Source organism: Siphateles boraxobius, unplaced genomic scaffold, assembly GCF_051911475.1.
Source record: "Siphateles boraxobius isolate OS27281-9 unplaced genomic scaffold, OSU_SipBor_1 47, whole genome shotgun sequence".
Lineage (NCBI taxonomy): Eukaryota > Metazoa > Chordata > Actinopteri > Cypriniformes > Leuciscidae > Siphateles > Siphateles boraxobius.
In genome coordinates, this window is record NW_027509108.1 from 2,747,913 (window position 1) to 2,754,179 (window position 6,267).

General features: G+C 36.6%; 1 protein-coding gene across 1 annotated transcript in view; it reads left to right on the forward strand.

The window, feature by feature from the left end:
• LOC143710510 (B-cell receptor CD22-like) overlaps window positions 1–6,267 on the forward strand; it is a 773,497-nt gene that overhangs the window by 200,279 nt on the left and 566,951 nt on the right. The gene's annotated exons all lie outside the window — the stretch shown is intronic.

The window sequence follows — 6,267 nt, forward strand, 5'->3', positions numbered from 1 at the left end:
ATTTGTTTTTAAAAAGTATGTCTTTGTTATTCCATATGAACTCGTTGTGTGGTTAAAAATTGTGATTATATACCAATTTCCATGCTAGCAGGGCTTGTCTGTGAAAACTGGCCAATTTTACAGGAATTTTGTCAGCAGAAAAATTACATTTCAACAAAAAATCTACGCCTCCAAGAGTATTAAACATATAATTTGGAAATATGTTCCAAAGACTTTCTCTATTCTTCAAAAACTCTATCAACCATTTAATTTTAAAAGTGTCGTTAAGTGTATTATAATCTAAAACCTCAAGTCCCCCTTGTTCTTTGGTGTTACATATTACCTCCTTTTTTAAATAATGTGGTCTTTTCCTCCATAGGAAGTCATAAAGTATCTAATCTAATTCCTTAATCACCTTAGGAGGCACATCTAATGATAAAGATGTATATATCTAGATATACCTTCCGCCTTTGACAATAATACCCTCCCAATTATTGATATATCCCTCATTAACCACCAATTAAATTTATTTTTTGTTCTCTCAATAATTGGTTCAAAATTTAACTGACTCCTTTGTTTTTCATTTTTACAAATTACTATACCTAGATATGTTAATTGGTGTTTAACTGGGATGTTCTCTATTTCTGTAGAGGAGCAATCTTTAAGGGGAAACAATACAGATTTATCACAATTCATTTTAAGGCCAGATACAGCAGTGAATGCCTCAATACATCGAATTATTTTTGGTACCTCGAATTTGTTTTTCAAAAAAAAATGCAGTGTCATCAGCAAACTGGCTAAGTTTAAATTCTAATCCTAAAGCTGTGATACAATTATACTTATTTCTTTTTACATGCATTGCCAAAACCTTGTTGACCAACAAAAATAAAGAAGGAGAGAGGGGTTATCCTTGCCTAATGCCACGATGAATATCAAACCTTTGTGAAGTACCAAATGCAAGTTTGACAGAACTATTACAGCCATTGTACAAGGTTTTGACTGCTTTCAAAAATACATCTCCAAAACCTAACAATTTAATAACTTTGAAAATAAAATCATGATTTACAGTATCAAATGCTTTATAAAAATCAATAAATAAAATAAAACTATCATCTTCAATAAAATTATTATAGTCTACCATATCTAAGATCAGTCTAATATTATTCCTAATATGACGGCCTTGCATAAAACCAGACTGTTCCAAAATCAATTATTTGATCTAAACCTTGTTTCATTCTTCTAGCAAAAATCATTGCAAACAACTTACTGTCATTATTAAGCAAACTAATAAGCCTCCAATTTTCAATAAGTAACTTGTCCTTGTTAGGTTTGGGGGATCAGTGTTATAACCCCTAGTTTTAATGAAGCAGGCAATTCACCTTTTTCTATAACTTCTATAAATACTAATAATAAAAAGGGTGAAAGTTCTTTAAAAAATGTCTTATAAAACTCTCCTGTTAGCCCGTCATTGCCTGGAGATTTGTTATTTTTTAGCAAGTTAATGCACTCTCTCAACTCCTCAATAACTATTTCTTTATCACACACATTTTGGAAGTTCTGATCTATTTATTTGGTATCACTCATAAAGTTATTTAAAAAAATATCAATATTGGAAGTAGCCATTGTGGAAGATTACAAATTACTAGAAAACTGAGAAACATATTTTGAAATATCTAAAGAATGATCTACTATTTTTTTCTAATCATTAGTTTTGAGACTGAGGCAAAATCACCGTTTCTTTTTTCAAGGCCAAAAAAAATATTTTGTATTTTTTCCCCCTTTTTCTAACCATTTAAGTCTAGATCGAATAAATGCTCCTTTTGCTTTATCCTCATAGATATGATCTAGTTCAGTATGTAATACATTTAATTAATTTAATTCAACTTAACTTTCTTCTTTTTATTCAAATTTAATACTTCCTTAATAATTGAATTTTCTTTCCTTTTTTTATTTTTTGCTTCCAAATTTCCTTGGTTAAAGGATGCCGTTCTGATATCAAACTTCATTAATTCCCAGTACTTTCCATACGTCTTTTCCATATCTGCAATTGATCTATATTTTTCAATAATGTGTTTGATTTTTTTCTTTAGGCATTCACTTTCAAGCAATTTATTATTTAATTTCCAGTAACTATTAATTTTTTTGACCGATTTATCTTTCACCATATTTATTCTTATGAATATTCCTTTATGATCTGTCATTATGCAAGGTTCTATCAGTACAGAGGCCACATTATTAGCTAAATCATTGGACAATAACCAATAGTCAATACGAGAATGAAGAGATGTGTTCTTATTACTCCACGTATATTCCTCCCTGTCTGGATTCTTATCTCTCCACACATCAGTGAGGCCCAATCTTAAACATACATTAACTAGTTCACTCGAAGGGCCAGGCCTACTTTTAGGAGGCCATCTATCAATGGTTGCATCAAACACAGTATTGAAATCTCCTCCCCAAATAACTTTAGCTAATGGATATGATAAAACAAAATGCTGAATTCTAGATTCAATATGCAAAGAGAGTGTTTCATTGTTCATGTTGTTATTGGTGGCATAACAATTAACTAATACAAATATTTCGTTATCCTTATCTATCACAAGTAATACCCATCTACCACAATCATCTTGTTCATAATTTAGTATCCGCCCTGTAAATTTATCCTGTAAAATAGCGACCCCCGCTGATCGATTACTGCCAAATGACAACCAAATCTCTTTTCCCCACTGATTTTTCCAGAACTTTGCATCTGAAGAACATGCATGCGTTTCCTGAATTAAACATAAATCTACACATTTCCCTTTGCAATACAAAAATAAAGCTTTTCTCTTTAGAATATCACGAATACCTCTGGCATTGATAGAAAATAAAGAAAGAGACATAACTTGTCAAAAGTAACCAATTACTGAAAAATAAACCACAAGAGTAGGTTAATAGCCTAAACTTTAAATTTTAACATAGTGGGATTCCCACAAACGATCTTCAAAAATGATAACAGTTGCAAACATTTAAATAAACCTAAGGGCCCTTTCACACCTACCTTGTTTGGTCCGGACTTTCGGACTTTTCAGTTTGGTCCGAATCAAAATTACAGGTGTGAAACCTCCCCCGGCCACGGTCCGGACCAAACAGACGAAATTTGGTCCGACGAAAAGAGGTAGTCTCGGTCCGGATCAAACTGAACAAAGGTTTGGTTCGTTTCTAGTGTGAAAGCATTTCTGTATGGTTCGGACTTTCAGACCTTTTACAGGAAGTTCCGGTGTTTCCCGCATAGCCGAAAAAACAGAAGGTGGCAGGAAAAATGAGCCGTACGCACATGGGGAGAGGAGGAGACAAGGTTTTTAATTGAAGTATGGTCTGATGACATAATTAGAAGTCAACTGGAAAAAACGCAGGAAAAAAAGAGCTCGCATGATTGCTTGCAGTCTTCACCTCCTTTCCTGCCGGCGACGATAAAATGTTCAAACGACGAGGACGTTCATTTGGCGAATTTGAACTAGCCTTGTGTATAGTTGGTGCTGCAGGTAATTATGCCATAAAAATAACAATACAGTTGCAACGATATGCGTCTTTTCATTCATGTTGTCAAAGTTACCCGCCGGATTGACAACACGCTGACGTCAGACGCACGTCCATTTACAAACCAATCAATGTCGAGATGCAGCCCACATAGATGATGACGACAGGACGCAAGTATGTCACGTAAAGTTCTTTAGTGCGCTCGCATAATTGCAGTGTGAAACCAAACCAAAACTTTCAGAAAGTATAAAATGTATCAAAATGTGAACTTTGGTTCGTACCTTGGTGCGGACTTTCAGGTGTGAAAACGCCCTTAAAGTGCATCCGTTATTTAACCATCCGATTTAGAACTTAGAAGCAACCACTTCTTGTCTCTAATAGAGATGATTAACCTTGACCTTTACAGGTCACCTCCAACTGCAGAATCCAAATAAACGACCACAAGTCTATGAGTATCCGTTGCCCTCTTCGGGATAAATCTCTTTACCATCCACGAACGCCCTCGCTCCACTGAAGTATGCGCTTTTGCCCTCCTTCCTCGCCCTCTCCACAGCCGGCCAAAGACGATTCCGTGCTTCAATGTCAAAAGCAGTCAAGTCCTCCTTAAACCGCAGCCCTTTGGTGTTCAGATACTCGTTGTTTTTTGAATTTTTCCAGATCAAATCTCTGGCTGTGCGAGAAATGAATCTCATGATCACCGGTCTTGGTAGAACTTTCCTGCCATCATCCGAGATTTAAGTCTGCCAAGACGATGTGCCACATCCAAAGCATCCGCTATTATATGCCTGTCCGCTGTGTCGGCGGACACTTGTTTGCATATTTCCATGACTCTCGTTTTCACGTTTTCACCGGATTGCTCGGACAATCCATACAAACGCAGACACCATATGCGGCTGTAACGTTCCTGGTCATGAATTTTCGTGTTCATTTCTTTGACTTTTTTTCCTAGGAGAGCATTTGCATTTTTTAGGATTTTATTTTCATTTTGCAACTCCATTACATCATCATGAACTGAGGTAAGAGATTTGCTCAACGCTTCAATGTTGTAAGAATTCTCCTTCACCATTCTTTCAATCTGGCCGGACCTCTCGTTGATCTTCTCAGAGAGAATTCGGATGATATTCTCCTGTACTTCACTTAAAGAGAGTTCGCTTTCTTTGGCAGAGGAGGTCACAACATTTTGTTTGCCTTTTGGAAGGTTGATTTTTGCTTGGTGTGTTTGGACACGAATCACAACTTCCTCCGTTTTTTACTTTACAGGCATACGAGTGGGTATCGCTGAAGTTTCTCTTCTCTTTTACTGTCTCAACCTCCATCTCTGCACCAAGATTAGCATCCTCAGCCATTTTTCCAAACTGTGTGCTGATGCTCTGGTAATTACTGTTCGCACCGCTCTAAAATCAAAATTTAATCAATTGCTGCAACCCGTAAAAAAACTCTAAATATTAGTTAGCAACTTTACGAAAACCGTATCTTCATTTGCGGGGAAATTCCCGATATTGCTTGAGCTTCTCAGCTTGAAAAACCACAACCGCTCACGGCGCCATCTTGAGCCCCCCTCTTTTGATGTACTAACAAGGGCTGGGACAACGCGTCGACGTCATCGATTACGTCAACGCAAAAAATACATCGACGCAAAATATGCGCGTCAATTGGTCAGACCCAAAACAAAGATCGTGCCTCGGAGAGTAGTAGCAACACGAGTGGCTCCTCAGACTATCAGAAGTGCAAGGCGGCACGCACTCGTTCCTCTAAAGTACACACACACACACAACCCACAGAAAAATGTGCGTCAGTATCGAGTTCTCGGCTTGAACGAATAACACACACAAATTATGCCAAACTGTCCGTTTCGTCGAGTGTCCGCATAAGAGCAGTCTTTAATGAGTAAAATAAAGTGTTTTATTTCAAGAGTAAATTACTCACTCAGACCCCGGCGCCAGGATGATTATCATGAATGTATGGATGCACTCCGCTATCTTTTAACATCTCCGGCGAACGGCTTCTTCACGCAAAAGGGAAAAATGTCATGGAGCGCAGTGAAATGCAGCGACCAATGTGGCGTTTCCTGATGGATCGAGGTTGTTCTTCATTTTATACGTGCAATTCACACGAGCTCTAAGCGCGTGCGAGACTGCTGCAAGTATGCGCTTATAGCTATTAATGTCCTGAAAAATACATAGAGGACACTGACAACGCGCTGACAGACAGGACCAAGAAGGTAACATTTAATAAAGTCTCAACTTTCAAAGTTGGTCAGTCAAAGAAAATTAAACCATAAGCCTACTATTTTGTAGCTCTTTAATGTGTCGTGACAGATTGCACTTTTTTCAGTAAGCTAGGCCTATATGTGTTTTCAAGGCTTCAAGGTTTTATTGAATGCTACCTCTGACTACGAATGCATTAGCCTACTTTGCACTTGTATAGTTTTTTTTATTTTGGAATTTTAAGAGCAATAAACATATGTTGCAATGTTAAGAAATTCATGTTTTTTTTCATTCAGATATGTGAATCAACATGTATAAATTGCTATTAGTCAGTTAATGGGGAGATAATCAAATCGAAATCGAATCGGACGGGGAAAATTAATCGTTAGAATAATCGATGCATCGAAAAAAATAATCGCTAGATTAATCGTTTAAAAAATAATCGTTTATCCCAGCCCTAGTACTAACGTATTTCCAATGTCAGACATGTGTCACTATAGCACCTAAAACACACAATGACAAAAGATTTTTTATTACATACTCTTTATTTAAATGTTAAAAT